This window comes from Protopterus annectens, chromosome 4.part0 (assembly GCF_019279795.1).
Source record: "Protopterus annectens isolate FY-2018-M chromosome 4.part0, PAN1.0, whole genome shotgun sequence".
NCBI classification, from domain to species: domain Eukaryota; kingdom Metazoa; phylum Chordata; order Ceratodontiformes; family Protopteridae; genus Protopterus; species Protopterus annectens.
Genome location: NC_056733.1, coordinates 742,085,830 through 742,111,393, shown reverse-complemented (window position 1 = coordinate 742,111,393; position 25,564 = coordinate 742,085,830). Strand labels below are relative to the sequence as shown.

The following is a 25,564-nucleotide window of genomic DNA, read 5'->3' as shown; positions in this document are numbered from 1 at the left end:
TTGGCTTTTTCCCGGTTAGGGGTCGCCACAGCGGAACTCCGGTCCGCTAATGATTGGGAGTAGATTTTTACGTGCCAAGTTGCCAACCCTGATGCACAACCTTCAACAAAGGTACACCCATTCACACATGTCTCCACGCAGAAGACGCTCTAGCTGAGAATCGAACCGGACAGCGTCTTACTGTGAGGCGACAATGCCACCAAGTATATAGCCAATTTGTGGAAAAATAAAATAAATCCAACTTCCAAACAGCAAAATTGTAGTCCTTTTACTGTGAGCTGCAGATGAAGACATGCAGCTCACACCAGTCTCACAGACCCCCAGCAAGGAATGAAGCGTATGTGTTATATCATTCTTTTGATGTAACACATTCATTTGAATAGGGCCAAAGATTACCTCTCTTTTATGTGGATGAGGAGCCAATTCCACAGTGTGGGCATCCTTTGGGACACGTACAGTATCTGCCCTCCAGCATGTTTTGTTTAAGTTGCAAGCAAAGTTCAGATCTCTGAATCTAGTGTTTCTGGTGCTGTTTATTTTACACAAGTGCAATGGATCATGGCTGGGTCTGCGGAAGCCCTGTAATCTAGACAAAGATCCCTTCTCAGCAGCCTGTAAGGGACTGAATACAGTGACAGAGGCTTTATGAGATCAGTGTAGAACAAGGTATTCATGTCCTAAATTCTCCTGGAGAGAAACCTTAGTGGACATTCCAGTTGTTGCAAGTGCCTGGTTAGATACTTGCCAAAGGGTGGGTATTGTGTTCAATGATAAGTCTGATCAGGGCTGAGTAGAGTGGTACTATAACTTTCTTAGACCTGGATACCATACTCTTATATATAAGGGTATGGCATCCAGGTCCAAGGATGCCATACCCTTACCTATAAGATGAGTGACAGTGAATGATCTTGTTATTTTAGGTACGAGTTGATCAAAGGCCAGATCGCGGTCTACACATGTTCCCAGATCACTTACTACTGGGTCAACTCTTAGGGGTGTTTTATTGATGAAGTAATTAGCTTGGATTAACAGTTTCCCAAAGGACATTATAATGCATTTTTTAGCACTGAGTTTTAGGCTGCGGCTTTGGCATCAGTAATTTGTGTTAAACTGTTATGCAAGATGGGAGAAATCTATAATAGCCAATCTACAGTCATCTGCAAACTTGTGAGCCAGAGTCCTTGAACGTTGCCCTTGACTTCTGAGAAGTGCATGCCAAACAGAAGCAGGCCCAGCATGGAACCTTGGGGTACTCTGCTGGTGATAGGTCTCTTGGTGGAAGTGGTCTCCCAGATCCTGACTTCTTGTGTCCTGTCTCTGAGCCATCCAGCAATCTAGTGAGATATGTAAGGATTAATCCCTAGCTCAAAGAGCTTTTAAACAATCCCTTGGTCAGGTCAAGATAAGCAGTGTGTACTATTTTACCCTCATCCATTGCCTTTGTGACTTTCTCAAAGAAGCTAACCAAGTTAAGTAGGCATGACCTTCCCTTCAAGCCAAGGTGGGATGGGTTTAGTGTCTGCAGATTGACAGTGTCCTTGTTTATCATTTCTATGATAATTTGTTTCATGGCTTTGCATATTAGACTTGTTAAAGTGATGGGTCTGTAGTTCCCTAGGTCAGTTAATGGTCCGTCCTTATGGGAATGACTGCTGCAGTCCTCCATTGACTTGGAACACAGCCTGTTTCAAGGCTGTAGCTGAAGAGAGCCTCAAGTGGTCCTGGTAGGTCATGTTTGACACTGTTCAGGAGGAACCAGGGATGTTGTCGGGACCCATGGAGGCAGTCTTCTTATCTTTACTGGGTGCTTGCCAACACCTAGCCGCACTAATAGTTGAGGCAAGTATGTTGGAGAGGATTCACCTGGGGGAGCTGGGGGGAGGGAGTGAAGGTCAGGTTTGAGCTACATTTATCATTCAGTAGATGTGCTATGTCACTCTGATCGCTGAAGGAAGTACCGTTTACCACCAGTTCAGCACACTGTTGTATGCTGCCTGTAAGGTTTCAGCCATAGCTAAAGAGGCCTTGTGATTGTCCTTAGCCTACGAGGCTATCCTAACCTTCATAGTTGACCTTGTTGGACTTAATTAGGCCTCTTAGCTCCTTGTTTAGTTGTATGAGAGAGCACTTGTCAAATAAGGAATTGCTTTTCCTGATTTTGACCATGAGTTTTCTTCTATTATCTACCCTATCATGTGAGGATCCCACCAGTGGGGTTTGTTTTTAGTGTTTGTTTTGGGTTTATTTCTGGTAGGTTCAGCAGCCTCTATGCAGTCATTCACATGTTTGTATAGGGACTCTGTGAATAATTCTGTTTAGGTAGCTATAGTCTTTGGGTTGGGGAGGACCTTGAATTTTGACAAACTGTTACTTAATAGGATGCAGTTAGAATAGTTCCTGTTACTGGTTTAGCTGGATTTTCTGGTTTGATTTTTACTTCAAAGGAGACAGCTTTGTGATCTGACCTCACTAGTGAAGATGTAACATGGGGGGGGGGGCAATGCTGTCAGATGTTGGTGAGTAATAAATCCAATATGATTGATCCCCTAGTTGGATGGTGTACACTATCTGTTCTAGGATGCTTGTTTTAATAAAGTTCAGAAAGTGTTGTGCCTATGAGTTTGAAGCAGTGTATGTTTTCCAGTCTATAGAGAGGTAGTTAAAGTCACCCATAAATAGGGTGTTTGGCTGGAAATGGTTCTTGTTGCTTCGCTTACTGTTTCCAGGGCAAATAGAGACATTCCTTTTTCCCTCCCTTTACTGCCTTTTTATCGTGGTTCTTATCATTGGGCCCCTTTGTCATCACTCCCAGTAAGACCAGTTACAAATGTTCCTATCCTACCCAAACCTTCTAATACTACTTCCTACTCTCCTATAACTAAGTACACCATCACTGCCTCCGATAGTTCCACAGCTCTATTGAACTATTTGACCAACTACTTAACAGTTACCCTATGCTGCTACTTTTGTAAAAAAAAAAAAAAAAGTGTTTTTTATTGCTGTTTAATGAACTATACTATTCTATCATTGTTAACCTTTTCTTATAATATTTACTTTGTATTCTATAAGATAATCTATAGTGTATATGTGCAATGTGTACTATTTATTTGTATTTTTCTGGAGCTTTTCTCCCCAGGACTGCATTGAAAATGGGCTCCTTGTGGCCCAATGGACTATCCTGGCAAATAAACTGCAAATAAATAAATAAATAAATTTAGTATCAGTGTCAAAATGGAGGTCAGTTGATGTCAGTTGCAGTCTCAATTTTCAGACAGTAACCACGAAAAGTAGAACAACAAACTCGGAAATGTATTAAACCAGCACACAGAAGCCAGATAACAATCCAAGAAGACTTTAATAAATGTTTAGCGTTCTTCCCCTGATAGGGACTTCCTCAGACAGTAACCTTTGGAGTCATCGTCTTCATCAACAACGCAGTTAGTGTTGACAGTTCTGATGCTGTCAACATTGGCAGTTTCTGTGACACCCTGGGGTCAGTGTTGAACACTCAAGGTCGGTGTCTTTCTGACATTGTTGGGATCATTGCTGATCTTTTCTGGGTTGTACTTAAAGCCATTGAACTCAGAGCCCTTGAAACTGGGCTTAGGCTTGACTGGTCCACTGGCCTCATTGTTCATAGTTGAGATGTTGGGATCCGGCTTGGTGCACAACTTTTAAATATTGACCTTGACAGACTTTGGCGTTAGACAGTCATAGATGGTGCTGGATCCTAAGAATAGTGTTGATGTCAGTTTCAGCACTGACCATGCAGTCAATGCTGTATTTGTCATTTTTGGCATCTGTAGTGTCAACACTGGCCTCATTAAGAGACCTTTTTGTTTCTGCTTGTTTGGTCTCTCCTTCCTGTCAACAGAAGGATCAGGGAAGGCTCTTGCAGGATCAACCAAATAGATCTGCAACAGTTTACACTTCTCCTTGTCCTTAGATTCATTGTTTTCTTTGTCAAGTAGGAAGCACAGGAGCAAAATGAAGCTCCTGGACTCCCTAATGGAGTTCTGCACACCAAATGTAGCCATGAAGGTGGCATAGATTCCCCACTATCCTCCAAGATTGACTTCTTATTTGGAGAAGTCCTGGAAATTATATGACAAGGGGATTTAATGACCTCATGATGTCTTCACAGAAAATTCTATAAGAAGCCTTTTTAGATCCCTGTAGCCAGTATCCTGGTTGGTTTTCCTTTGGGTAAAGTGGTGGTCTGTGTAGTTAGGAACACATAGGAAGAATCTGATATCATGGTGCCTGTTCTGAGCAGGCCAGACAAGATCCTTTGCTGTCCTAAGATTATGTTTGCTGGGTAGCAGTTCCATAGCCAGATACTGCTATGAAAGTCACTACTCATCAGAGCTGTTCTGACTAAACCCACAACAAGAAATTTAGGTCAATGGATAGTTTGGGAGGCATGTTCATGCATCCTGTACATTCACATTGAGAGCAGTAAATTGGCCATTGTCTTCAGCCTAACTGATGAGATGAACCAGTCACTGGAGACCTCAAGAACAGGTTGCAATTGCAGTTGTCAACTGTAGCATCTATTTCAAACTTCACCATGTGACTTGCACACAGCTTAGGAGATGGTGTAGCTAGGCAAGCAAACCACAGCATAGATCTTCACCATCATACCTGATTGTGCCTCTCAGATTTTGCTTAAGATTCTAGGGTACCCTTCCTTAACATGCACTTTGGTGGATCTGCCCTTTTTGGGACTGACAGTGAGAGAGTGGAGAACCTAGAGAAGGAGGCAAGAACTTCATAGCAATTTCTGTTGTATTTCAAACTCCTAAAAATGCAGTTTCAAGGATGTAAAAGTCCATGTCAGTTATGCTACTGATGTGGCCAACTGCAGTAAAGCAGTCAAAGATCTAGAAGGCACCAGTAGGACTGTGGAAACTTACAGAATGAATACCACCCATGCAAGAGCAACCATCAGTAACAGGGTATCTTGATTCCCATTTCAAAGGACAACAGTCTAATCCCTGTGGCCTTGTCAGACAGTACTACACTGGAAGCGTGGATAGCCAAAATGACAAGTCGATTTGAACAATAATGTCCAGAGCCTGTGTGATTGTCTTCAACAGCCATCCTCTGCCCTACTGTTTCATTGTTAGACATCCTACCCCATCAGAAGAATGCAGAAACAAATCACATCTTAAACCTACTCAGCAAAAGAGCCATCCATGAAGTCCCACTCAGCGAGAAAAAATCCAGTTATTACTCCGTATATTTTTTATTTGCAAAATTAAAAAAAGACTATGGATATCGGTCAGGCCAGTTTTGGGCTTAAATGACCCATACTGTTTAATTTCCAAAACAGTCTTTCTGGGTGGCAATACTGCAGTCCATTGCTGCAAGGTGGAGATTGGATGCGCTTTTTAGACCTCCAAGTCTGCTTCTTCCATGTTAAGGCAACAAAGGAGTTCAAGCAGCAGGTAGTCATTTTCAGTTCCAGATGCTTTCATTCTGTATCAGCTTGGCAGCCAGGGTGTTTATCAAATGTGTGTCATCAGCTGCAGGAACCAGAGTCTGCAGTGAGTGGAAGTGTTTCTATACCTGGGCAACTGTCTCCTGGCCTTACTACTTTAAGTGGACCGCCTCATTTTCCAGCCCTTGGGTTTAAAAGAGAGCACTACAAAGTCCCAGACAAAGCCATCACAGACATTGACCTTTATTGAAATCACCTTAGGCACACTATCCTGCGAAGCACATTTTTTTTCTTCGGGATTCTTCCTCTGTAGTGTCTCAGTTTCTTTACTATGAGTCAGCTACAACAGTTTTGTCTCTACGTCTCTGAGTGTTGAGCCTGATGGAGAATACTCGTTAATGTTCTCTCATATAAGGTTCTATATGAAGGTTCCAGTAGACTCTCAAATTGCAGTGATCTCAGCTGACTGATCCATTGTGTCATCACATCAAAATTTACAGTGGTGACTGCACAATACAAATGTTACTGTGGACAATCTAGTTCAAATTCCCAGCCACTGTAGTGGTCATCAGTGATGCCTCTGCCCTGGGGCAGGGGTTGCATTGTTAAAGATAGACAGTCCAAGGCATATGGTTACAGACAAACCCCCAGTGTGTATGTCAGTGCCCTGGAGCTTATGGAGGTTTTTCTTATTCTGCAGACATTCCAGGACTTTCTTCTCAGGGTACTTTTGCAGTCCTCACAAACAGTATGGTAGTGGTTTGTTATATTAACAAGTAGGGAACTCGCTACTATCCCATCTGTTAAGAAAGGATAGAGGAATGTGATTGGCTATGTCAATTGATCACTTTTTGATATTTAGTCATATTCCTGGGAGGCCAGGTCTCTAAGGAGTTGGTTACTGATCCTTCATGACTGATTCCTCAGGCAGACAATAGTTTGGAAGCTTTTCCACTGCTAGGGGAAGCCTACGACCTCTTCTGCTTCTCTGACCAAATGCTAAATGCAGTGATGACTTTTCCCTAAGCCCACCAGCTATCATGTATATTACAACATCGAAGCTTTAGTTAATCGAATAACTAAAGCTCGATCTTGTAATGTCGACAGCTAAAATTGTTGAACGGCTGATTCATCCAAGGGAAACACTTCCCTTGGCCAAATAAAAAAAAAAAAACATGTACATCCGAAATCAAATGGCGGGCTTCGCCCCCCACACCCCCCGATTTGGGGGGCTGTGGCCCCCACCCCCAACCTAAATATACCAACTCCGAGATCGCTCCAAATTGGAGAAATGGGCATACTCCACAGAACGGCCAAGGAAAGTGTTTCCCTGGGTTAATCGGCCGTTCGACAATTTACGGTTTCAATATTACAAGTTCGAGCTTCACATATTCGATCCTGTAATACAGAACCACCTGCTGCATACAGTAGGTGTATGGATATCAATCCCTGACTACAGCTCAGGTGACCCAAGTTCAGCTAGTGGCTCAGGTGCCTGTTGGAACTGGTGTAGGTGACGTGGCTTATGCCAGCTCACTACTGTTTATTAAGAGGGGAGGGGTGTGTACTCCTAAGTACACCTGGGATCACACAGAGGGGTCACATATATCAAAAAGGCATATTGCTTACCATCCTCTTGGGCATGAATGAAAATTTGCAAGCAGTAGGGCTAAGTAGAAAACCTGAACCACCCCATTGGCTGGCTCTGTGACTGTCCCTGTCAACTGTCTCTTACCCTGGTGACAGGGAAGAAATGAGCCATTTGGCCAAGAGAGAGTCTGATGGTCTGCAGACAGTAAGGGCAGAATATACATATTTACCCTAATTTATCTTCTGGGAAAAATCCCACAGATTCTGTTGCCCAGAAATGGACCCAGAACTCCTTTTCACATTCCACCATTTTCCCTTATTCAAAAAAAAGTTCATAGAAAAAGCCAGGCAGAATCACCATTCTGGTCTCAACCAGTGTGGTTTCCACTGCTTTGGATTCATCTTTTGGAGAAGGCTGCACATCTGTGGCAGTCCAGAATTCTTCTGATTTGATATATCCAGTAAGACTTCTACAGTGTTGTACTCCCTTCAGCTAACCTCATAGATACTTCAGTTCCAGTAATTGTCAGGCATTCGTATCTTTCTGGGGTGGTCCAAATTGTTACTTCTCCCTAAAGGCCTGATACTGTGAAAACCTACAAAGTGAATGGACATGATTTTCTATATGAGCTTTTTCCAAATGGTTGGATGCTTTTACGGCTCTATTGTCTGTAGTTTTAAATGACCCTTTCCAGTTTGTGACACAGACCTAAGGTAGTAATCTGTTAAATTTCAGCAGTCATCCATATCTAACTTACACTAATGTACCAGCTCTTCTTATTTTTGGCTTCTTGAAAGGTTTGCAAATCATTCTTATGTTGTACATTTACTAACTATCCTCCTTTCTGGATTCCTGTTTCTTTATGGGACTTGTACTTTGTAGAAAAGTTTACTCTTACTAATTTGGGACCTGTGGCTGAAGCTGAAGTTTTGGAGGCTTCTTTTTCTTGTAGTCATTACCTATGATAAGAAGATCTCTGAATTACAGGCCTTGAGTATAAAATCTGCCTGTCTTGTTTTCCATAAGGAGAGTGTGTCACTGGGATCTAATACTACCTTTATGCCTAAGGTACTCACTGAGACAGACTTCATTTTATCAGAGGAGTCTACCTTTCTTCTTTCCTAACTATTGTAACACAGGTGAATACCTATTACTTAGCACGGGCATCTGCAGACAGCTCAGATTTTATGTGGACAGAACCAAATCAGTAAGGAAAGATTCTCAACTGTGTCTCATTTTCTAAAAGAAATTGGGATCTAAAACTGCAAATGCTACTTTGGCTAAGTGTATACAACAGAGAATAAATGAAAAATATGACATAAAACATCAAACTCTATTTACTTTGGCAAAGAGGTTTAATTCCTGAATCAAGTTTTTGTATGAAAAATGTAGCAAAACACGGCCCAGTCTGCCTACAGCAGACGGAACTGGAGCACTGGCCAACTCCTAGCCTTTCTCGGGATTGCATCATTATGTAATGTTTGCACAACTGGTGTATGGAATTCACTGACTACTTTTGCAAGACATTACAAGCTGGATGTGATATCCAAGTCTGTTTTCCTTTAATCCACATTGACCAAGGGTATGTTCCCATAAAGGCCACCCAGAAGGATAACCTTTGGAGCTCGATCCTTCTGGTTATTGAAGATTGACCTCCTCTTCACAGATACAAATGTTATGCACTTACCATAGCAATAGGTTTGCATGCACAGCTCCACCCTTATCAACACACACACCTTCCTTCTCTCTGTCTAGTGGTAGATGTAAACTGGAGATTTATTTGTCCTCGTATGTGCTGTTTCTTTAATGGTCCCCCACTTTTGAGTTACATGCCTGAGATTTGGAGAGCAACATGTAAAGCATACCTCTCAACTGTACAGATTTTTACAGAATATCCAGATTTTGGCCTCATATTTTTGGTTCGTTTTTCATAAAGTTGTGGTTTTCTGGCAAATTAGTGGCAAATCATTACAGATTAAAGTTAGAAAATAATGACAGACATTTGAATTGCAGACTTCATACTCTTCAAAAAACACATGCTAATGCAAAACCTGTTATTCTATCAACTTTATAAGTTTGTAAGAGCAACATTTAAAAAAAATTGTCCCTATTTGTGGGCTTTTGTCCCACTTTTATTTATAGCTTTGTCCAAATTTCTTGCTGTAAGAGGTTTGAATGTGAGGCAGAATATTATAAATAAATGGATAGGGCTAAGTAGCCTGGTAAAATTTCAGGTGTTGAGCTGAATAAAAACCTGTGATTTCAGTCATATTTGTTGACAGGTATAGCATCTCCCTCACCCAATCCTACTGTGTTTAGGGCACTGAATAATAGAGATTCTGGAATGGGTACAGCTGCCATTAGGTGTGGATTAAAGTTTTTGTCCAGCCATGTCTCCGCTATATAGGGGAAGTTAACATTGCACAGCACATCAGTAATGATCCCAGGCTGATTGCAAATGGACTTCACATTCATGGCAGTGCCATGGATAGAACTAGTGGAGAGTAGGTCTCCTGAAACAACAGATCCATTGTGCCATCAGATCAAGATTTACAATGGTGGCTGCATACTACAAATGTAACTCTGAACAGTCTGTTTTAAATTCCCACCCACTGTAGTAACCATTGATGCCTCTACCCTGGGGTGGGGTTGCATTGTTAAGGATAAAGTAACCCAGGGCATATGGTTACAGACAAAGCCCCAGTCTGTATGTCAGTGTCCTGGAGCCCTGGGTGCAGCATGGCAGAGTCTTGATGTGCTGTTTCAACCCAGTGTGATAATAAGTAACCTTAATTATCATCATGAAACTATACCAAGTGGGAAGCACAAATGGCCACTTAAGATGTCTACTTGTCCTTTGCTTATGCAGAATGTAGAACCCCCCGGTATATGTCTTTAAAAATAAACAAAAAAAAATCAAGCACCGACAGAGCGCAAGCAAAACATTCCTGTGGTAGAAACCAGATCCCTGACCTAATCACTGATTGCAAGGTAAAAAATAAATAAAAAAAAATAAACATGGCCAGAAACATAAAATGCCCATATGTAAAGTCAATAAATCAGTGTTGAGAAAACTTTGTGCAGTAAATAAGCTAACAAGTATAGCTTTTAAAATGTGTTTTAGCCACAAAACGCTAGCGCATTTAGGCAATTAACATAAAAAAACATTAAAAAAGTATTAATGCATTGACAGGCCATTTACACTAAAAAAGAAAAAAACTAATGCATAAGCAGATCTAATGCTAAAGGTTAAAACAAGTGGTCAAAGTTCAAAGGCCATTTAAGCCTATAACAAATTACATACTTTTTAAGGACTTTTGATATGGCTTGCAAATTAAAGTCAACCTGATAAGTGAGTCTTACAAGTACTGTAATGGTGCAGAATTGCAATGGGGCAAGATTTCAGAAAATTTGGGGGTAAAACTTATCAAAGCATTCTTTTCCTGTTCTCAAAATCAAAAAAGAAAAATGAGATGCAAGTTAAAGCAATAAATACAGGGAATGTATCCTTATACAAAGTAGGTAACTGCTTTTAGACTGGTAGTGTGAGAAATTCAAAATGCTATCATCATGCCAAAAGGAGGACCAGCCACTGATGTTTTAGAACGGGAGCAAAGAGCAGGTAGGGAATACAGTGTAAAGTAAGCATGTTTCAGTAACTAATGCCTTCGCACCTTTTCCTAAGACAGTAGCAGTTTAGGCCTAATTCATTTAAATTTGAGATCATGCAGAGTTCAAAGTGTGAGAAGACCCTGTCATTTTTCATACTAGTTTTAAGAAAAGAGAGACTGCCTGCTTTATAAGCTCCAAAGCTTAAGTTATAGGTATGAGGTGAGTAGATGCACTCGTAAGGAAAAGGGAAAAACTTTGATTTATTAGTTTAAAAGTTAAAAGGCTTATAGCTAATCCAACTTTTCCTTCACCACATACTGTCTGACTCTACCCAGAGTGTACTGATATTCATCATTATGAGAGAGACAACAGTGCATCTGTAGAGCTTATTACCAGTAATCTGAAACGCAGATTGGTTCTCGATGGAAGAGGCAGAAATAATGAGGGACTTTATATTTCCACCTGTAAAATTTGGAGGCATTGGCTGCCTTTGACTCAGGATTAAAGACCCTAGTGATCTGTAACACTAAGCAACTTGAGCATTTTTAGCCTCTAAAGCACTGAACGGTGGTGAATAAAGGAGAGAGATGGGAACTGAGACAGATGCCCAGATATCGGAACTGCTTGGCTGTTTTGGATAAAGGTCCTGTCAGTGATAAAAATACCACATCTTGTGTGGGATATATTAAGAAATGCAGAGTGCAAAAAGCAGTGCTACAGGAGACACATTTAGAAAGAAGTGAACATGTGAATTCGATAAAGAATAGATTTCAGGAGGGATGTTCAACGGTGAATTAGGGACAAAGGAAAAGGGGAGATAAAGGAGCTCCAGTAGTGATAGATGAAGAAAAAAGGCAGCAATAGTAGATCTGTAAAAAAGGCAGTAATAGTAGATCTGTGATAGAATGGGGCTACTGGCAAAGGAGGAGGAATACACTGGCATATTTTTATATTCCACCTAAAACTACTTTTATGGAGCTTAAGAATCTTTGGGGAGAAATAATCAGCTGTCAGCAGGAAATATTACTTATAGATGGAGACGGGAATTTGATTTACAATAGTGAGAGTGTATTTGGGAACCTAGAAGGGAAAATATAACAAAAGAAGATACATTTCTGAAAAGAAATTGGGTAAATATTTGAAGAGTTCATTAGTATGAACTCTGAGAGACTTTACATATTATTCCCCAGAGTATAATAACTGGGCTATACAAGACTGAAATTATATTTCACTGGAACATATGCATTCAATTGAAAGCTTTAACATACATCCAATAACTATTTCAGATAAAGCACCAATAACAACTAAGATAAAAATGCATAGTAATGAAGTAACTACGAGACACTCGTGCATCCCCATGTACCTGTAAAAAAAGAGAGGAATTTAAAGAATGGATAGAGAAAATTATTCAAGAGGTTTTAAGGAAGGTATAAATTTCTTCAGAAGTTATAGATAATGAGTGGGATAAAATGAAAGTGGAGTTTAAAAATAGGGTATAAATAAACAAAAGATATGGTTAAGAAGTAACAAGAATTATTTAGAGGGCCTGACAATGGTTAAAGTATAGCCGGATAAGGGGAATCTCACAGAAAAATAAGAGGTGCATCTACAGAGTGCTAAAGAGAAAATAAGGGAATATCCAGGTAATATGCAGGAGTTTAGAAAGATTGCTATTTAACTGTTTTTTTTTTATAGTAATGCAGAACACAATGGCTTACTCAACAGAAAGTAAAGGGTTGTTGCTTATAACAAGCAAAATCACCAGAGAAGTATTAGAGATATTTTGGAAATTTTATGAAAATTTGAATAAAGCAGAGGAATGCAGAAATGAGGAAAAAATCACAAATGGAAATATTTCTAGAGCATTTAAGTATGCCAAGGTTAGATAGAGGTAGATGAATTAACAGTTAAGATAGGAGGAGATGAGATAAAAATTGTGAAGTACAATCAGTCTGCAGGAAAGTCTCCAGGAATAGATGGCATTCTAGTGTAACTTTAGAAGTTAGGAGGGAAGACATTGATAAAGGTCTGGAGGGTTTTGACAGTATTTTAAAAAGAGGGGAAGCACCAGCATTCTAGAAGAAAGCTGTAGTGATTGTATTACCTAAAAACGGTGAAGACCCCTCAGATCCAGCCTAATGTTGTCCTGTTTCAATCTTAAACCATGATTATAAAGTGTTTGGGTGGCCTCAGTGGTGCAACGGTTAACGTTGCCACCTCACAGCAAGAGGTTCTCTGGTTCGATTCTCAGCTGGGCATGTCCTCCCTGTGGTCACGTGGGTTTCCTTCAGGTGCTTCAGTTTCCTCCCACATCCCAAAGACATGCTGTAGGTGGATTGGACACTCTCAATTGGCCCTAGGTGTGTGTGTTTGTGTGCATGTGTGTGTGCCTTCTGTGGAAGGTTGGGCACCGGGCTGGCAACTCGACACCGTAACACTCCATTGCCAATCGTTCTGTGGACAGTTGTTCCGCTGTGGCAACTCCTAACCGGGATGAGCTGAAAGGAGATTATAAAATGTTTATGTCTATAATATGTATATAATAGATATGGTTTTGTGGAGGGGAGGCAAAAATTTGACAACACTAATAGAACAATGATCCAGAGAGAAGCAGAGTGTAAGAAAATACTCCTTTTGCTGGTGGGTCTTGATGCAGAAAACACATTCAACAGACTTAGTTGGGATTTTATTAGGAGGGCAATGGATGCATTTGCACTCCCTGATAAAATAGTAAATTAATTAGGAGGATATGTAAGGGATCAGAGGCAAAAATTAAAGTATGAGGGTTCCTTTCTGACAAGTTTTGTCTGAACAGAGGACCCAGGCAGGGGCATCCTCTTTCCCCTTTGTTATTTTCTTTATATTTAGTCATTGGTAAAAGAAGATAAGGGACTCAGACATTCAAGGATATAATTGGTATGGTAATCAAGAAAAGTTGGCTTTATTGCAGACAATATTATTTTGTACCTGATAAAATGAGAAAAGAACATTTCAGTGTTGTGGAACATCTTGAGACAGTTTAATGTCTTTTTGGGATGTAAAATCATACATCTCAACCTCTTAGTGCAAGAAATCTGGACAAAGCCTGAAGTAACAGGGGGACAAATGTTGAATATTTCTCCTATAAATGTAGTAAGTTGCTAGAATAACAAGATTTGAGTTAGCATGCACTTTCTGAAGGATATGAAGTCTGAAACTCAAATGTATGTTATTATTTAACGGCTTTAGTCCTGAAATCATCCCAGAATTTTGCCAGAAAACTACAAAATCTGATGTTGTCGTCTTCATTCCTCCTCACAATTGGATCTTGGATCCAATCCTCGGATCTGTCTCAGCCACATTTTCCAGACTTGGATCTGACTGTCAAGCTCTTCCCTTTACCCATAATGCACTACACCACCCCAGCACCTCAGATCTCATTTGCTGCTTCAGTGATCAGACATGGATCAGTGCTCTCTTTTGGCTGGATAAGTACAAATTGTTCTTTTCAACATTTTCTGCAAGTGATTTTTCTTGCCTTCTCCACCCTCATTATCTTTCGCTTCCTATTTTCCCCCTTTATAGGATTTTAGACAGGTAGTTGTGTGTAGTAGCACCTTTTAGTTCATGCTGGTATAGTTTTGCTTTCTCTCTCCTTAACCTGCAGTTAAAAAAAAAAAAGATAGTTTTTGTATTGGAAGTCTTGATTTCAGTGCTAAAACATTATGTGTGTGTGTGTGTGTGTGTGTGTGTGTGTGTGTGTGTGTGTGTGTATGTACACGTGTGTTCATTTTTGGTGGGCTTTAGTGACGTGTGTGTGTGTATACGTACACGTGTGTTCATTTTTGGTGGGCTTTAGTGACAGTTCAATTCTGACAGGAGTTTGTCTGACAAACCCTCTCCAGGATTGTGGCCACAAGTTCTCCAACCCAGATGCCCACAAGGAGTGTGTCTACTGTTGCTGATCACCTTAAAGTTTCTTGTGAGGTTTGTGTGTCTTTTAACCTGCATGCATTCACAGATAGATGCAACAAAGTTATATTAAGGGGTCTACTTCCTTCTTCTGCTTCCAAGGCTCAGACCCCTCCATGGCTTCATCCTCTTCTTCCAAGGAGGCTAAGAAGAGGTCTCTCTCTGCTTCCCTGAAAGACCTCATGGTGACAAAAAACAAATTGAAGAAAATTTCAGATCTGACCAACATGGATCCAAAGAAAACTACCACCTTATACATCCACAATCTTCCACGGATCTGACTGAGGTAATTATACTGTCACCTCCTTCTTCTTCTTCAGCTCTCATGTCAGATCCAAGAGCTCAGAGCAAGTCCCCAAGCTGGTTAGGAAAATCTCCTTCACCTAAATTGAAGCACTCCAGACCTCCCTCATTGGCTTTTTCCAGGTCTTCTAGAAGCTGGTCCAAGGCAGACATGGACAGATTCAGATAGGGTAGTGTCTGCTTCATCCTCTGTTGGATCAGTGAGCTCTCCAGCCAACACCATCAGAACTTCTTCTCCAATCCAACCCTCAGCTTCAGAGTTATAGGTTTCAGGACTCCCAAGAGTGCCAGCTTTATTGCCGGGGGAAACCACCTTCCTTGACTCCAGTGATGCTCCTGATCAGACTTGTTTCTATTCTTTAGGAGCAGAGTGGACCTCTGAGACCAGATGTCGGTGCAAGGTCATGGGGAATAGGGTCAGCTCTGTCCTTGTCAGAGCCATCCTTTCCTCTGGGTGCTTTTGCTCTCAACAGCTTGGGTTTTGATTCCCTGTTTAGGCCATAGATCTGGAGTGAGTCCTGGCTGCCTTCCCTTCATTGCTTTGGCTCTGATTGTGGTGGAGAGGGCTTCCCTGGGTCTGTTGACTTTCTAAGTAGTGGAAAGGGTATTCTTCCTTAATAGAGAACTGTCATCTCATGTCCTGCAGCCTACCCTCGTACCCCCTTTGGGTCGTGGTATTGAGCCTACTCATTCTGTCCCAAGCCAACCTACCCTGAGGAGTCTCTAGGATTTTCTTGCCCAGAAAGGATCCCCTTCATCTGATAATTTCCCTGAGTACCCCACAGAGGGAGTCCCCCAGAAGATGATGTGCAAAGGTAAACGCATCAACTCCCAGATGGAGTCATTAACTGAAGACACTGGCTTTGATGAGGGAGAAGGACCCCCTTGATCTCCACTTGATGACGTCTCCTTGGGAGACATTCTAGAGATCCTGAAGCAGAAAGGTGGGTGGCCTGTTCAACCTCCTTCTTCTGAGGAGTCAGTGTTCTTGGAGGCCTTTGGGGCTGGCCCATCTGTGTTCTGGGTGACCCCCCCCAGATGAATGACCCCATTGATCTGGTTTCCTGCCAGGCATGGATGGAACTGGATACCATTGAGCCTATTCCAAAATACCTTAATAGGTTCCTGGTCCCACCATCTAACAGGAAACAGCAGAGTAAGGGCCCTGTTTTTGATGCCATTGTGGTGGTGGAGGCCACTAAGAAAGAACTGGCAGAGGAAAGTGCCTGTGTCCATCTGCCTAACAAGGAGCCTAGAGCATTGAACAGGGTTGGAAAGCACATTTATGCCTCAGCCACTTTTGCACTGCAGTTGTTAAATTATCTAGCTCATTTTACCTGATTTCAGGGAGAACTGATCAAAGAACTCTCAGTTTCTTTGTCTGAGTCCATGCCTGTGGAGGAGCTTAAGAAACTTTCTCCCAAGCTAGCCACTCTGTCATCCATTGCTAACTCCTCAATGAGGCTAATCTCCCATACAGAAGAAGGTACCTCATGGGCTGCTGGTTCAGGCCTATCCCTAAGGAGATATACCTGGATGAGATTGTGATTTTGTGGAACCCTTACCCATCCTTTTTTAGTGCCCTTTTTGATGGCTTATCATTGTTTGGGCCTTCTGTTAGAGATACACTCACCTGTAGGAAAAAGGATGGGAAGACCCTTTTTGCCATTCGAAACAAGTTTTCTATGCCTCAGACGTCCTTTTTTGAGGAACCAGCATGGAGGCAAGAAAATGTGGTTCCATAAATCCCAAGGGTCTTTCCAGGACCCGCACACAGAGCCATCCTCTAGAGGAAGAGGAGGGAGGGTTTAATAGTCGACATCGCCCTAGAGGCAGAGAGGGTCTGCAGAACTAGGGCTTCAGAGACACATTCCCTGACAAGCTCTATGAGTGCTTGTGAAGAACTGCCTGACTGCCCATCTCTGGAGGCAATGAGGTGTTGACTTTCCATACACCCAGAAACCTGGACATACTTAAACAATTCATAGGTTCTAAATGTCCAGGGGTTACTACATTCCCTTTTTCCTTACCCCTCCAAACATCAGCAATAAACTCCCCAATGTTCCACCCAGTCAGAGGGAGCAGTCAGATGAACAAATTCAAAACTTGCTGCAAAAATGAGTCATCCAACAGGTCGTGACTGAACAAAGAAGATTCAAACTTACTCCCACTTCTTTCAGTGCCAAAAAAGGCAGGGGACCCAATAAGAAATTTGAACCTTAATGTAAAGAAGTTGAGATTCCGAATGGTTGCTGTTCAGTCCATTCTGCCCCTATTGCGCAAGGACAATTGGATGTGCTCAGTAAATCTCAGTGATGCATACTATGATATCAAAATAGACAGGCACTCCAGGAGATACATGCGCTTTTGGCTCAGAGCCAGTCACTTTCAGTTCATTGCACTGCCCTTTGAGCTCACCGACATGCATGACAGTGGTTGCAGCTCACATAAGACTCAAAGGATTCCAGATATTTCCATACTTAGACAACTGGCTCCTCACCATCCCCACAAGGCATCCACTTCTGCAAGCCACAGATTACCTGATTCAAATGTTACACTCACTGGGCATCACTATAAATTTAGACAAGTCTAATCTGACTCCTATGCAGAACCTAGATTTCATAGGGATGATATGAAATGCAACAGATCAAATAGCTTCTCTTCCCCCTCACAACATTACAACACTGAGGAATCAAGTCCGAGAACTGTTATCTCACCTTTCCTCCCCTGCACGTCTAATCTTACAAGTCCTTGTGTCGATGTCAGCAGTGATCTTGTTAGTTCCTCTGGTGAGGTTCTTGATGCTAGTTCTTCAATGGACATTAGCAGTACAATGGTCAAAACTCTTACCAACCTCTGGCTGTTCTCAGGACTGACACCATTCTGCAAACATCATATTCACTGGTAGATTCAATCAGATGACCTCTGTTTAGGCAGACTCTTCTCTATTCCCCCTCCAGTAGCCACAGTGACCACGGACACTTCCCAGTTGTGGTGGGGTCATTACAAGGGGAAGATGGTCTGAGGCACGTGGTCCCCTCTGGAGACCAGGATGCATATCAGTGTCCTTGAGATGACAGCAGTTCTTCTAATGTTCAAGCCTTTCAGGATGCTCTCCCTTTGGGACCATTGCAGTTCACACAGAAAACATGTCTATAGTCTGGTACATCAACAAATAAGGAGGAACCCATTCATGCCATTTGTGCAGAGAGTCCATGAGGGTGTGGGGAGAGAGCAATATCTTTGGACCACCTTCTGGATGCAACTCACATTCTGGGGAAAACCAACAAGCTGGCGGACAGACTCAAAAGATTTATCCTGATTCCGCACGAGTGGTCCCTCAATCAGTCAGAGGCGAACATGATCTTCAACCACTGGGGTCACCCTTGCTGTGACCTTTTTGTCACTCCCCTTAACAGCAAGTGCAGGGAGTTCTTCACTTTGGTCCCCCATCTGGGGGAGTCCCCAAGTGATGCTGCGGTGCACAATTGCCCACAAGCTCTCCTTTATGCCTATCCCCCTCTTCTGCTGATTCAGAAGTTTCTTCAGAAGGCAAGCAGGCTTTGATATTTAAGGACAGAGGTGGTTTTGTTATGACAGTTGACCAAGAGATGCTGACTAAGCCACCAGGTGGCTTACAGATTCATTGCTTGGTATGCCTCCAGGTAGGCACTAAAAGGTTTGGGTCGGTGATATAGCACAAATGTGTGAAATACTCATCTTAAAATACATGATTGAATTGTCCATGGCTTCACAGTGGTTTCTGTTTCCCCACTTTCTATTTTGTGTCCTCCATGTGAGAATGTTTTATGTGATTATTTCTGCTGCTGCACTGGATAGGAAATCCAGTAGATGGTGATACCCAGCCTAGCTAAGCCTGTGTTCTGCCACCACAACGTGATGGTTTGGCATTTGACTGAAAAAGTGGTATTTGCAGGAAAACATTGTGTTAGTTGAGCTGTGTGAATTTTGGTTGAGACCTTTCTGACCTAGTCTTACTTGTATGCAGCTAAAATGACAGTATGGTGGATTAGCTTTTTCCCTAGAAGAGGCCATAATGTCAGATAGAGAAAGCATAAAGGTTACAGACTTTTACACTATTTCTTCATCTCTGCTCTTCAGTGGAACAGAATCAGAATGGTTATATACTGAAGAGGAACCTCATGTGACACACCAGAACAGACTATTTATTGCTAATCTAGAGAGAGACAACTTCTTTCTCAGTCTACTTTTACAGTCTTGAAGTCCACAGTCTTAAAAATCATTATCCTGAGACCATAGTATCAAAAGACCAAAATGCTGAGAGCCACAATATCAAACTCCTGGACTTACCATGTTAGCACTCATTCTTGGTTCCACACCTTCTGCGGGACCCATGTTAGGGCTTGTTTCTAGGTTCGTAATGGTTGGGGAATTTGGTATCAAGATGTTTACACATTGTTGGCTTCAACAGTTGTCTTTCAATATTATGTTTTCAGGATTATGATTTTCAAGATTGCGGGCTTCCAAGATTGTGATAGTAAACCATCTTTATATACTATATTAGTGATAGAGACTGAAATAACATACATTTTGAAGTTGATGAAATCCTCTTTTTCTGGCTTCTTACATTTCTGTCTTTTATTAATAATTTAGGTGAGCATACAGGTTTAGGTTCCAATCCCTGCAGTTTGAAATTAGAAGGGCAGGACTGGATTTGCATATATTATATTTGCAGCCAGTCACCATCCTTGGGCTGTATCTCATCAATGCCTTTGAAAAGCACTGTGCCAGCCAGCAGACTGCCTAAAGTGTGGGCTGTACTGACGAACATTGTGAAAGAAATGCCAATTTGACCATCTGCCTTTATGGTGGTACCTCACAAAACTACTTTTTCTTTCTTCCATGTATCACATGACTTGCTCCTGTGTAAAAGGATGTAGGGCTGTCTGACATTCATGTACATAACCAAACAGAACAAGATAGTGTCAGCTGTATATGCAGCCCTTTGCCTCTAACCAGCATTTCTAAAGAAGATAACACAGCAGAAAGGAGAGCATATGAATGCTGGCCAGCAAATAACTATTTTTATTGAGCAGGAATGTTTTTAGTAGCTTACTATTAATGTATATACATGTATGCCGTGGTGGTGCAGCAGTAGCGTTGTCGCCTCACAGCAAGAGGTTCTTCCATTTGATTCTTGGCTAGAGTGCCTTCTGTGTGGAGTTTGCATGTCCTCCCCGCAGTCGAGTGGCGTTCGAAAGACATGCGTGAATGGATGTGCCTTTGTTGAAGGTTGGGTGTTGGGCTGGCACCTCCGCACCGTAAAAAATCTACTGCCAATCATTAATGGACCGCAGTTCCGCTGTGGTGACCCCTAACTTTGAAAAGCCAAAAGAAGAACCAAACCATTACTGTATATACATAGTTTACTAAACTGAAATGCACAGGATTTTGTTTTGCAAAAATGTTGCTGTCTACTTACCACATGGTCATGAGCAATTGTAAGAAAATTTGTGTTAATAAGTATAGGCGTTCAGTTGCAACTGCTTAACCACATCCAATGCAAGTCAACAACCCATGGTAAATCTGAGAAGACTTTTTTTTAATGTTTTCAGTGTGAGCTTTTTTTAAACTGCAGATAGAAGTAATACTAGTTAATTCTACAGTACAATAATGCAAACTGCTATGACAAAAAATGTTAGTGATGTAGGCAAGCAATATTTTATTAAAAAAAATAATTAAAATATCTTTCCTCTATCCACTGGAATAAGCTACCTTTAACAAACAGATCTATCACACAGCCCCACCCATTTAAAATGTTACTAAAAGTCCACTTTACTAATACCTGGACTTGCTCCTGTACACAACCGGCATGAACTTAATCACCTGACCCCCATTGCATACAGCCCCTTCTCAATTCATACTTAATTCTAGCCACAGAACTCTAACTCCTAAGACCTTTTTTCACTAAATTTCTCCACTACTCATATTTACCTCCCTTCCTTCTTTTCCCACTTAGCTTACTTCCCTTTCTCAGATTTCACTTGATTCTAATTACTACTACTGTCCTCTCTTATGTATAAATTAAAAAAATCTTTAGTTTTCTCTCTCTTACCCATAGCCACCCCCCTTTTTTTCTCTTAACACTTAACCTTTTTCTTTCACCTGCTCTATCAACTTTCCCTCTGCGTCTGATTACTGATTTACATGCTGCTGCCTGTAAGAACTAAGATTTGATGTACAGTACTCGTACTTTTATCTTAAACACGGAGTTAATTGTCATTACTTTCCCTCCAAATGGGAATTCCTTATGTATTGGAGATATTCATATGACTTTAACATATTTTCTTGCCTTTTTTTTGTAAGTAACACCTTTTAAACTATCATGCTACAAGTGGGAATCCAAGCATTGTAATGTATGTTTATATTACCTCATGTATACTGTACTGTTTGTAAACATTTTTATGGTGTATGCAATACTTTGTGGAGCTTTTATCCTCGGGTCTCTGCTGAAAAAGGGCAAAAGGTCAGTCAGACATTCCCGATCAACAAATGTCAAATAAATAAATTGATGGTCCCTCTGGCAAGGGATACCCTGTTTTGAGGAATGAATGGGTTCAGTTATAGTTAGGGAGACTTAATGGTTGGCAGGCACTGAGGCAACCAACAACTAGAAAAAAACAGGTATTTTGGCTAACCAGTATTCCTATTAAAATAATTTTACTTATGCAGCTGTGCATCAAGTATTTGTCGAGTAGTTTTGTTGCTATGAGTTATGACTGAAGTATGAGCACGTCTATCATATTGTTTGTCCTAGACATTACTGAAAGTAGTTTTGGATTTAGCAGAAGCATTGTACAAAACATTATTCTAAACTTATTTTTCTTTCCCTCTTACAGACCTAAACCCATGATATTTTCTACAGAACAGATGTTACAACCTCATATGTCACCACTGCCATTCAGTTTTTGAAGACAATATACCATTTTGATTGACAATGGAGTCAGTCAGACATGGATTTTCTTATCTTTTAACCAAACCAGCTTTCTGCACTACATTCCCACCAAACATAGCAAAACACACATTAATACAATCAACTTCCCCAAACAGCTTTTTTTTATTTTACCTGCATGGTCAGCTTTTACTACAAGAGTGAGGTTTTACACAGAATGTTAAAGTATGAAAACAGAAGGTCTTGCGGTGGAGAAACTTTGACATGGAAGTCAATTTTCTAAAAACAAAAATGGAAAGAGAAGTGCAGCTTATTTTGCATTAGAGAACAGTCTGTTTTAAGTTGTGCTAGCACTTTGATTTTGTTTTTTGAACTGTGAAAGCCGAAGCATATCGGAAGGACTGTTTTTCTTTAATGAAAAGTAAGTACAAGGAATGTTGCACTGCTGGAATTAAGAAAGGAAGACTTTTTTATGAACAAAGTGTAACAAAGTGAAGATTTGCAGGCTGTAGAGGCCACCATACAAGACTTGTTGTGTACATTATTCTGGTCTCGTTGATACTTGCCATACACTGCTCTCGTTATCCTCTCAAACCCTGAACTGCTGTGTGCAGCAAGCGCAAATAGATGCATTTGTATGTGCTTATGACTCTTGTACACCTACTGGAATTTTCATTGTTTAAATCTCTGCTCATTGTTAGCCAAGCTGAGCAGGGTGGTGGACGCTAATGTTGGTTTGTTGTAAACACCTCCAGAACTGTTTGGCCCAGTACTGTACCCTTTGTTTCATCTGGTATGCCTGAGTAGAGAAGGCTGCTGATCTTTTAGAGTCCGAACCCATTTCTTTGACATCTGCTAACATAATCTGGTTATAAATGATAAAAAAAAACTCATTGCCCTTTTGGATTTGTATGTAACTACTAGGTGATGTTCAGAAACATCATCTTTGGAATTCATCTATTTGTGCCAACTTTGATTTTCTTTGGTCATCGTGGCATAGCTTCCTGAACTCATATCTGATGATCATGCCAGTAACATCAAAGACTTGCTTAAACTGGGGCTCCTTTTTGTTGGCTTCTTTGATTTTTTTGCACACTTTCTAGGAAACCGACAGAAATATATTTTGTATAAAACATTTTCTCTGCATACACCTAGTACAACTTTTGCTTTTCTTTCCTGGCTTTCCACTTTGTAAAGTGAACAAACGTTTTACACATTTTAAACAATTTTATGAATTTGTTACTTACTGAAACACAGATTATTTTCCAAGGTTTCAGTAAGTATTCACTGTTAAAAAAAAAACTTAGGATTCCAGTCAGCATGCCTAGGAAAGCATGTACTTTAAATAAATAAGGCTGGATGTGTCAAGAAGTTATTCTCTGTATCAACCAAAATCTGATGACAAAAATGTCCATTTTCAAGAAGGCCTGAAGTGTTTCATTGTATTTTGTACATAGTATAACTTGTCTAAGAAAGGATTGTCTTTTATCCAAAATATGAGAGCTTGTTCTGACAGATGTGTGTATATAAATATATGTATATTGTTTAAGAAATAACAGTTGCCAATATTATAATTAGTTTAAAGAAGCAAAGAGTATTTTTAATTATTAAGAGGTGGACAGACAGACTCCAGAAGACGACCTGCTGACTAAGTATCCAGAACTGTGAAGTATTGATCCACAATAAGAAAAAAAGTCACTGTTGCTTATCATTTTTATGTTTACTCTTGCCTTTCTCATTTCTGGGTGTTTGTGCTGTTTACTTTCTGAATTATAAAAGTAGACATAATGTGGGGAGGATCAACCCTTAGTTATCTAGGAAGAGCTGTATGTTTTTTTACCCTTATTGTATTTACCATTCAGTTGGATGAATACTAGACTTAGTGCTCACTGTCTGTCACACACACACACACACACACACACACACACACACACACACAAAAAACAATTGAATTATGAAGAAAGTATTGTGCAGCCTAGGGACAATGTTTTTTTAAAGGACTGATAGCTAGGTCTTAGATGAGTGAAGGATTTTCCATGATGGGGAGATTATGAAATTATACCTGTAGTAGACAAAAGGGACATTCATTGACAGTGGTGATAAGCCAGCCAGGTTCTCTCTTTTTCATTTGCTTGTACAGTGGCTTCAGTAGTAGTTTTTTGGTTAGTGCTGTGTTTGGGGGGGGGGGTCTGTAGCATATTTGTCTGGGTAGAAAATGGACATACTGAGTAGACCGAGACGTCTGTATGTGCTGCTAAATATTTTTCTCTGCTCCTATCTGTTGTACAGCTTGCTACAGAACAGCTAACTTCCACAGTACACTTCATTATGATTTTTGGTAAGGGCCGGTGGCTTAGTTTGTGTAGTTTAGAGAAGTTTTGGTGTCATGTGGTAGAAAATTTATGAACAAAATCTTAATGTTTTTATTAAGGTGTTGATAAGACAGTCATCCTTCATTAGGCTGACTATGTCTCTGTACTGAACTGCAGGGTTTCTTTTTGCAGCATGGAAACATATTGTTTCAGATTCCTTTCCCACATTCAAATAAGGTGAGATTCTTGGTATCTAAATTTAAGTGCGTCAGTCTGTCATCAGGTTGTTACTAAATTAATTCTGAACATTTTTAAAGAAAGACATTAAATAAATATACTATCAAAGTTGGTCTTGAGGATTGGTTATACAGAACTCTCAACTGTCCCTGTTTTGGAGGAACATTCCTGTTTTCAGGCCTGGTTTACTCCTGCATGTGATGCACCTATTTTTGGAGGTATATTCTTAATTTCAGGCATACCTCTCAATCACTTAGGGCAAGAAATATGGATAAAGCCTAAAATAATGGGGGAACAAAGGCCCAAAAACAGTGACAGATTGTAAGTATTGCTGTTATAAATGTAATAGATTGGTTTTGTATTAGTAAGCATTTTTGAAGATTATAAAGTCGGAAAATCAAATGTGTGTCATTATTAAGTGACTTCAGTCCTCAGTGATTTGCCAGAAAACTACCAATTTTATGCGGAGCAGACCAAAAATACGAGGCAAAATTCTGGATAGACAGTTGCGAGGTATTTCAGACTTGATTTACTATACAATTTTCTGAATCTTCCTCATTACACATGGTTTTTAAATCTGTCTAGTACAGAGAAAACAAGTCTTACATGACCAACATACTAACATCACCAATAATCAAAAAAAAAAAAAAAAAAAAAAAGAAAGAGGACACACATCTTACTTCTCCATTTTCCAGAAGTAAAATTAAATTATCTTATGTGGCAGAATTTTGCAATGCAGTTTAGTAAGTCTACAGACTTTACACAGTCTCTGATAACCTGCTTATACTTTCCTATAATTTTTGTTGTACACTTTTTTAAATGTGTTTCTGAGTAGTTTCCCTTATTCCTACTGGAAACAGAAAGAGTTATGTGCTATTTGGTATTCATAGTTTGTTAATTAGATGCCCTGACTTTTAGCTGGATATAATTACTCTTCAAGTGTCTTTGTTCCAATTTTCAATGTTTGCAGCTTGAGAGGCATAGGATTGATTATCTGATACTGAGTAAGTCATCTGGTGTTCTCGTCTGACCTTTTTAAACTTGTAAAGTGGTTTCTGTATTTTATAGTCAGAAAATGTAAATTAAAAAATACATGGTTATATAACTTGGCTTTAACGAAGTGGTTTACTGTTATCTTTTTACTAGCTAACAAGAAACAGAAATCTGTGTCTCTAGAGGCA

The 25,564-nt window shown here is 40.4% G+C and overlaps 1 protein-coding gene across 1 annotated transcript in view; it reads left to right on the top strand.

Annotated features, from left to right (window-relative positions):
• The window catches only part of ARVCF (ARVCF delta catenin family member), a 2,347,833-nt gene extending 2,322,784 nt beyond the window's left edge, over positions 1-25,049 (top strand). The window contains exon 18 of the mRNA XM_044068704.1: positions 21,782-25,049. The gene's annotated coding sequence lies outside the window, so the exon portion shown is untranslated. The remainder of the gene's footprint in view (positions 1-21,781) is intronic.
• Positions 25,050-25,564: the final 515 nt, after the last annotated feature.